Source organism: Zea mays, chromosome 2, assembly GCF_902167145.1.
Source record: "Zea mays cultivar B73 chromosome 2, Zm-B73-REFERENCE-NAM-5.0, whole genome shotgun sequence".
Lineage (NCBI taxonomy): Eukaryota > Viridiplantae > Streptophyta > Magnoliopsida > Poales > Poaceae > Zea > Zea mays.
In genome coordinates this window covers 120,708,231-120,717,785 of record NC_050097.1, presented here as the reverse complement: position 1 = coordinate 120,717,785, position 9,555 = coordinate 120,708,231, and the positions used below count along the sequence as shown (strand labels likewise).

Sequence of the window (9,555 nt, the reverse complement as noted above, 5' to 3'; positions counted from 1 at the left end):
GTGGACGCCTGACAAGGAGGGCCCGCAAGCCAGTGACCACGCAGTTACCAGAGGAAACCGACATGTGGGCCCCGCGCGTAAGTGAGCGCCCGCGGTGGGACTTGGGCTGGCGCGAGGTGGAGCGATATGGGCCGTAACCGATTCCTGGGCCGCGCGCGCTTTTCTGTTTTCTTTCTGTTTTCTTTTTATTTTCCATTCTCCTTTTCCCATTTCAAATTCAATCTTCAATAAAACTAGGTAAATACCCGTGTGTTGCAACGGGAAAAAATAGTGCAATAATTACATATGTATGACCATGTGTTGTGTTGTTAATCAACATTATGGTGCCTCTAGAATTTTATAGAGACAATTGGTTGTAACCTTAAAGGTTGGGAATTGTTGATGTTCTTGATTCTAAGTGCGCTCCATACTTGCTTGCCGGATTCATCTGTGGCTTGAATCTTAGCTGTGAGGAGAAAATGACATGTTGATAGAAAGTCAATAACAAAGCAATGTCTTAAGGTACCAATGCCAATTAGCACAAGACGAAATGGTAAAATAGTCAGACAGTATGATTTTGATGAACGTAGACAAATCAATAAAATTATCTCTAAAAAGATTGCTGGGCATTTCAACCACACAACTACACCATTTAATTAGATAAAGTCTTATAAATAATATGTACCTCTCGTCTTCGGGGTCGTGTGCAGGCATGGTGAGGGCCATGGCCGGAGCGAAGATTGGGGCGTGGTGCGACGACATAGGCTTCTTCTTCGGGAATAGGGGCAAACAAATATTGTAGACGTCACCTTTAATTTATAGGAGCTTGGAGGATCTAAAAAGTACCTAACCTGAATATCTATAAAAGAAACCTCATGATATTGATCTCAACTTTACTTACTGATATGATAACCCAGAGTAAGATAGGTGGTTGTAAAAAGGAGTGCAGCCAAGTATTACTAAATTCTCCACAAAAAGTAGAAAGAAAATCCTATTAGGCTACCAAAGAGAAGGCTGGTACAAAAAAGACCGCAGTTGGCACAGAGAACCACTGAAGAAGAGTATAAACACCAACACAATCAACACAATGAAGTAATAGAAAAGATGACTAAAAGAGTAGAGAAGTCAAAAAAATTTGATTATAGTAACTACAGTATTCAAATTCATTACCATGGCTACTGAAGAAAAAGATATATAAGACGATGGAGCTTGAGCTTCCATAGCACCCAGAGTATCACCATGATAGGAACCATTTAGAACAAGTACCTAGAAAGGAATCATTAAGAATATATTAGGATGCACAAAATGAGCATTTATAGTTAATTACACAATATTTATATTAATTTATCCCCTGTAAATACTAAATTACATATGAAATATAATAAATGAGATAAACACAGGGCTATGGTGATCAACCAAGGTTGATGGTGGTGAAGAATAAACATAAAACATTCTCTGACTATGAATTGTTTAGTAGTTCAGTCAATGATTAAGCAACGAAGACAAAGGATGTTTAGTATGGCCATAACATACCTTCAACTTAATGTTTCTTTCATTTCTTGTACTATTTTCACTACTGGCCATAATTCCATGATCAAGAGAAAATTTACGAAATGCAATCTTCAGAGCAATTTCAATTATAGTGGATCCATTGTCTGAATAATAGACTCGAGAAGCCCAACATGAGAAAAAGGGCACAGTTCCAAAAGATAACTATGCACCGTTGGTGTGTGTACTCTATCTGAGCACGACAGATGTGTTCATGTTTAAGATATCAATGTTAGGTATAAGTATTTTTTTCTGGTATCTTAAGCTGGCTAGATGCATGGGGATCTGAACAGCACTGACATTGAAAGTTTCTCTAGAGAACCAACTTGACTCCTCAAATAGTTAAACTACAGGGCTAATGAGAATTTGGTCGATCTAGTTTAATTTTACTTTTTTTGCAATCCTAATAGTTAAACTCTAGGCAGCGATGTGTTCATCAATTCATTTTGATCCCATCGATGCTAGCTTTCATGGCGAATAAATAAATTAGGCTCAGTTACAAGTGTAGGTAGCAATATGCAATTATCAAGTGACATCGCCAATATATGTAATGCATGTAGTATTCCTATAGTAACCAACAAAGTATCAAAGAGCTAGCATCCTATTATTGGAAGGAGTGAAGAAATAAAGTAAAAGCAAAATAGAAAAGAAAGGGAGCTTTTAAAATACATAATAGAATTATGCAAATTAGTTACAGCTAGATATATACACTTCATTTGATTATATCGCGTTAACTGTCGCTGGCTTATTTATAAATGTCCACCCAATATCTGATGACCAAACTCCATTATTGTAAACTTATTGTGTTTGCACATTTTTGCTATTTTAGAGTTATCAGTTTATCGTTGAGTTCGTTTATCGTTGAGTTCTAAAATTTTGACCATTGGATTTGTATATCAGTCACTTAAGCCACTTAATTTTAACCATTTGTTCATTTGGACCAACAGTTAATGCTCCACCATTGCCCGCTAATGTCTGGCTAGCTAGCATTCTTGGCCTAGTGCATGTCTGTAACTATGAACTACACATGCACTTCGTAGTTATGAAATCAGATTCAAATGATGAACTATCAAACAAAATACTGACAGTGCGAAGACAAGGATAACTGAATAGAGCAATCAAATTGATGAAAATGTTTCAAGCGGCAGATAGAAATATGTGTCATTAAACTACACGGTAGGCTATAGTGCTATACTAACCTGCTCTTGGCTGCCCTCCAGCCGGCACTGAACCAACAGGTGAAGACCAGCTGCCGCTGCCCTTCGCGGGTCGCTCCTCCGAGCACCTGGTACACAACAGTGTGGTGCTTGAGGGCGTCGGTCCAGAGGGAGCTCTCTTGACAGTGAGCCTGACCGCGTAGACAGCAGAAGCAGCAACCAGAGAAGGCAGACGTGTCACCAAGCCGTATCCGTATTGCATCAGCGCCAATTCAGCAAAGAAGAAGGCCATGTCCTCCATCTGCATTCCACAAGACCAGAGAAAATGTAAGCTCGCAAAAGCCTGATGAATTATGATTGGTTTACGACAACCATAAAAGAAGAAATTTATTTACCTCTTTCTCAACTTTGTTGCCCAAGGTTGCTACCTTCAGAAAATGAACAAAGAACATGTATACTATAGGAACAGTTAAGTCCCACTCCAGCCTATTCAGAATTCCCTTCTCCATCGAAAGAATCTGCTCCCTACTGTATGCACTGATATAAGAATGAAATCATTCACCTAAAAACACACATGAATGAGTTTAGAGAAACTTTAAAAATAGCACCAGGAACATAGAGCAGTCGAGCTGGTCAACTGACTGGATGGAGCTTCACTTTGTCATCTAAGGACACACATACTCAAGTGATGGAAGATTGAATTTCTAATTTTGGCTTCGAAATAAGTTCAGTAAAAGAGTAATTTAGTATGTGTTCACTTTATGTTACCGACGCAAATCGCCAAAAAACAACATAATTGGTCTTACTCCAAGGATTCCGCGGCCGCGCCAACTGTCAACTAACCAGTACGAAGATTAAACAGCAACGAACAGTCTTAAGGTATAAGAACATTTCATAGGCACATTTCACAAATAAATCACAAGGCACATAGAGAAGGTGGAAGAATATACCTCCTGAAGGGCGGCGCGCACAACATCATCGACGTCGTCCTCTTCCTTGGCGGGCTCACCAGCAGTGCCCCAGACGGGGCGTGGCGACGCGGTGGTGGCGAAGTAGTGGTCGTCGTCCTCGACGTCCGCCCAGGACTTGGTGGTAAGTGGCGCGGGAGCCCAGAACTGCTTCTTCTGCGGTGGCTCTTGCCGCTGCGCGGCCCCCTCGCCGTCCTCCTCCCGGTCGCCTTGCCTTTGCCGCCCTTCTTCTTCTTCTTGAGGGACTCGAGCGCCGCGAACACGTTGCCGGTGTTCAGCTTCTACGTACTATCAGGTATATACAGGACATGTGCTAATGTTGATGATTAATATATTCAACTGGTTATGTGGAAAAAAAATGCAACTACAGTATATCACAACAAGCCAACAGAACGACAACACATCTACTATTGTTAGTTCATCTAGGCACAGGGAACGACGTGCTTGGTCACAGAAGTAGCAATCACGACGCACCACAAGCATCTGCGAACTATTGACACCAGATCTCTCCTAACACGGTTCAAAATGCCACACACGCAGCCCAGCCAGCACACCAGGTTGCTAATCACCAAGGCCTGAGATACTAAGTCCCAGACAAACTCTAAGCAGGGATCAGAAGGAAGAAATAAAAAAGTCGACGGCAAGCAATCCATCACCAACAACCCCTAACATGGTAGATTCATCGTAAAGAAAGCGTCGAGCAGATGAAAACTCGCAAGGGAACGTACCGAATTGAACCCACTCGGTGGGCGATCAGATCCGGAGATGGAGCCTGGCGGGGGAGCCTCCCTGTGGTGGGCGGAACTTGCATCCTTCTAGGTTTGGAACAGGCCGGCGGCGCCGACGACAGGAGGTTTGGTGATAGCTCTGGCCTGTAGGTGTCACAACCGCGAGAAAGGGACGGAGGGCGAGGACGAGCGGCACGGGCCGACGTGCGTGGGGAGGGGGCGCGAAGCGGGGGCATGGCGTACACCTGTGGGCTTAGGGTTTACTGCGCTGGTGACGGCTGCGGGGATGGGGCGGGCGCTGCTACGAGATTGGCGGGAGGGCGAGGGCGGAGGCATGGTGAAGCCAAGTGGTGGACGCCCACGGTACCAACATATGGTGTAGTAGAGATTAAAACAAAACTTCAGCTACATCTTCGTGCAGAAGAGACAAAAAAGAACTAAAAGATAGTTCGAGTCCTAGGCCATTTACACTATAGATATGATTTGCAGCCAGATAATTTGAGTCCTACCTCATTTTTAGCTTCTATGAAAGATAAAACACCAATGGTAACATGTTAACTGAAAACTGATGTTATACTTGAAGATTCAGTGGTTTGTTATGAGGAGACAAAAGATCTAGTAGAAGAAGAGGCAAGGAAACAAGGGTAGGTTGACCTCGGTGTCTACAAGTGATTGTTTTGTGAACAGCAGTGCGCTATACAATAGAATGATCAAAGTATTTTAGTCTTGTGTGATCCATTATTTATACATTGATATGCAAAGATACTAATTGATTTTTTTGGAATATTATGTATTTCTGCTAATACACTTTTGCAACTGTTGTTTTTACCAATTGATTTTTTTGTTCTTAGCTAATGGAAATAAGCAATTATGGTAGACATTAATAATAAGAGCATTTCAGAAGTTGAAAACAGCAATACTAAAAAACAGAACTCATCATATACAAAGGAATCATTGTGAGACATGAACATGCTTACCTAGAAGAATCCAGTTAGTCCTTCTGACAGATCCTTGGCCAGCCCCTCTATCACCTCACGAAACCTGCTCATGTTCCTTGATTCTCTCGATGCCTTTCAACTCCAGCTACTAATAGCACATGAGGCATTTAACTATACAACTTTCTGAAAACAATTGTCCACGTAACCTACCACATCAAATAAAATCCTAAATAGAGACATCAACAGTTTGCACTAATAAATACACTAAAAATCATCTTGAGAAGTAAACAAGTTCTTAGTTAAGGGTACCAAGGGAAAATAAGCCATGCACTCCAGAGGGAAAACATGAAACATTCACACACGCCACACCTCAACATCTAGAAACTCCAACCGCACAACGATAGACATAGTGGAGCATAATCTTACATTTCATAAAATGGTGTGAAGTAGCAGTGCCCTCAAAGACATTTCCAAACATATCTATGTAAATGATGTAGTCACTAAGGTAGGGATTGTAAATAGTTTATAGCAGTATAATTTGGGAGTTATTAGGGACAGATCCACATAACAAAAATATGTTGATAAATCAGAGAAAAATATCCAAAGGAGTACTTACATCTAAGCTCTCATGAATCCTCAGCTTCTGGCCTTCAAGTGTCAAGAGGTTGTTGATTTCCTCGTTGTAGATCTCCATGTAGGACACCCGGGTGAGGAACTCGCGGTCGTCAGCCTGACCTAGACAGACCCAAATCCAACAAATCACTCACGCGCAGCAGAAACAATCGCATCAACCAATCTAACAATGTCTTGTTCGGGGAGCAGATAATCGAGCAATCAACACACCTGGCGCACGGTGTCGAAGACGTCGCGGACCGCACTGTAACACCCCTGGTGTTACTATAACTAAAACTTGAGCATGGCATCATGAGCATTGGCATTGCATATGTTTGACACACCTAGAGTGCATTCACTAGGCAAAAATTTCAAACAAGTTGTATTGTTTTAAGTGTTTTGCAAATAGAACCCTGGGTAATGGACTTAACCCTAAATAGTGGTTAAAGGGGTAAAACTTAACTCAAGTTAAGAAAACCTAAATACTTTAGGGTAAAAGTCATAAAATGACCCTAAGAATAAACTTGAATCACTTTTGTACCCCTGGGATACCAGAAACCCTAATTGGAACCCTGGAAAACCCTAAACCAAACCCTAGGGGCTTATATGCAAAATTAGTCCACTTTTGGGCTAAAGTGCAAAAACCAAGCTAAATAGGTTTCTTAAGTCCTTTGGTTCACAGAAATGTGGACTTGAAAGCAAAACCCAAAGTTTTGGACTTAAATGCAAAATGGACTTCATTTGAGTTTTGCTCTAAGTCTGAAAATCAGTGAATGGGCTCAACTTTGGGGCTTTGTAACTTACAAAGCATAGGGTTTTTGCCCTAGGTCACCACATCAAAGTTGAAGACCAATTATAGGAGAACAACTTTGCTTAAGGTTGTAAGCTTAGTTGTTAAGAAGAATTTGGAGAAAACCAAGCCTAAAGTTGGGCTGTCAGGCTGTTATGTCTGAATTTTCAGACTAGCAGTGAACTGACCTCGACTTCAAGCTGGGTTTTGAGCATGATCCGGTGCTCAAATGAGTTTGATCTCTATAGTTGGATTGTAGCTGGTTTGTAACTCTACAACTTTGGTACAGAGTCTGGACAAAGTTACAGTGTAAAATTTGGAGAAATACCGCTCTGAACTTGCTCTGTCAGGCTAACTGATGGGATCTTCCCATGGTACAGTAACCGGTAACTGAAAAAGATCTTCCCGTGTCCGTCGCCGGTAGCCGTCGCCGTCGATCGTCGTCGCTGTGATTCGTGTTCGGCGGTCACTGGATAAGTCCGTCGCGGTAAGGTCCTCGTCACCGGTGAGCTGGAAGTCACCCCGCTCGGCCACGGTACATCTCCTCTAGCTCACCGCCCGCGGTAAAGCGCTCGCCGTCGACCGCCGCCTCTCGGCCGGGTGCCGCGTGGCTCTACACTTTCACCGTGTCGCCATGACCTTCTCTGAACCCTCCGTGGCTCACCGGAGTTACTGCCACGTCGTTGGCCACGTACCCGCGAAGCCAGTGCTTCTTCCTCCTCTCCGGCCGACGACGCATCGCGGTCAAATTGAGAGCCACCGCTCTCGGAGCCTATAAATTGAGGGCAGGGCTAGTTGCGCCATGAAATTGTGAAGCTTTAGCACCCGTTCCCACACCCGATTGCCCACCAGCTCGCCTGAATTTCGCGTTGCCCCCAAATCGGTTCTCCGCCGCCGTAGAAGTAAACTCACCGTCGCCAGCCCAACTCCGGTCAGTGCCCGCCCTTTTTCTTCCTCGTTTGAGTATTCTCCTGCCTCTGTGATGCTCCCCGACCCCTCTAATTGAATTAGACCGGCGCCCATCGCCGGGAACACGATCATGTTGCCGTTGTGCTTGCGGCCACCGTGGCCGGAGCTCCCTAGTCCACCAATAGTGCAATTAAGTTGGGGAAAACGTTCATGGGGACTCGGATTTGGTCTCAGCCGAAGATTAGCACCGGTCTTAGCCTCAATCGGCCGGCGTAGTTGCTCGCCGGAGCTTCTCCGTGCGCGAGCGCCGTCGGGGACCTCCCAGTGCGAAGAAACAGAAGTTGGAGGACCCCTGTGCAAAGTGTCAGTGACTTGTGAAAACAGTGAACGACCCTGTTCTGGTTTAGTCAAAACGCCGAGGGCCTCTGCGCAAAATCTCCCTCGCGGGCGCGGGCGCGCGCATGAATCCACTCGGGCTTGGGCCGCCTGGACTTGAATTGGCCCAGTACTGTTTAGAGTTTTTCCTTTTCTTTTTCAGTGGAACTTTAGAAATCTGTAGAAAATTGTAGAAAAATGCTAAAATTGTAAAACTAATTTTCTTAGGTTTGTTATTTTCCATAGTATTTAATAAAAATAAGTTTGTGATTTTTAGTGGAAGTAAGAAATTTTAGGGTATTTAAAGTAGCTAAAAGTCTTGGTTATAGATTTTTAGAAAATAATTAATAAGTCCAAAATTTCCCAAACTTTTTATGTGAGCTTTTCACATTATTTAGAGACCTTGGGTAGAGTTTGAATTGATTTGGACCTTGTTTGATCACCAAACCCCAAAACACCCCCCCTGCCCTATGAACTCCTTTACCGACTCCGGAAACCCTAAGTTCCCGGAACTCCGTGAAGGCAAGTTGTATTCAAGACATAACTAATAAGTTTATGTTATCTTTGCATCCTCATGAGCATCCCATGGCATCCATTCTTATACTTATGTATGGTTATAAGTAGAACGTGAAGAAGAGGTAGAAGTCCCCGAAGAGCAAGTGCAACCACCTTTGGACACTCAGGCCGGGAATAGTTTCTACTTCGACATTTGTGGATCCGAGCCTGAATCACCTGTTAACGAAGGCAAGCCCCGGTGCATTTGCCACCTTCCTTGATGTTTTTAAAATCTTTCTCACTTGCTTGCTGCATTAGGTAATAGGAGTTGATTGAGTAAACAATTCCTGCATTGCCTTCCTTGATTTTGATTACCCCCCTTGAAATCCTGTTTTTACAAAAGGTTTTACTATGCTTAGTATTGCTTTAGAAAAACAAAAGGATTTGTTTTACAAAAGATGTTTGGCAAAAGTGGTCGGGATGTTTTCAAAAACAAAACTTGATGATGGATCCATCATGGCCATGATGGGTCCAACATCGGAAAAGATGTACCTCTGTCAGGTACCAAGTTTTTGGGTTAAAAAGATTAAGCTGAGACCGGGCGGGTGACTTGCACGAGAAGAGAGTCTCGGTGTAGTGTCTCCGTCTGAGTCCCTTAAGGACCGTCTCGATGTAGGCCTGCTGACCGAGGACCCTTTAACTGGTCACATGCCTCGTCATGGGTAAGCCTTGCCTCGGGCAGACTAAGGCCGGAATAAGATACCACGAAATGGGAGTGGAGCGGTGGCGAGAGTAGCGTGTACCCTCTGTGGCAAGAGGCTGGACGGTGGTGTATCTGTGCTCTCGGTTTGCGTGAACCTGATCCGGTCTTAAGAACCCCGGTGGCGGGTTGACATATGCAAGGGTTAAGTGCTACATATGTCGTGTGATCGGAGATCCTCAGCTGAGTATAATCGATTCGGATCGCCGTACCTCTGCGGTTATGGAGACTTGGCCACTGACTTACACGTAGCATTCCACTAAAGATGATGGGTTTTTGTTAAGAAATTGGCTAGT

At 43.6% G+C, this 9,555-nt stretch overlaps 1 pseudogene; it reads right to left on the bottom strand.

Moving 5' to 3' along the window:
• Positions 1 to 230: 230 nt before the first annotated feature.
• On the bottom strand, positions 231 to 6,274 carry LOC103646911 (cyclin-B1-1-like; annotated as a pseudogene).
• Positions 6,275 to 9,555: the final 3,281 nt, after the last annotated feature.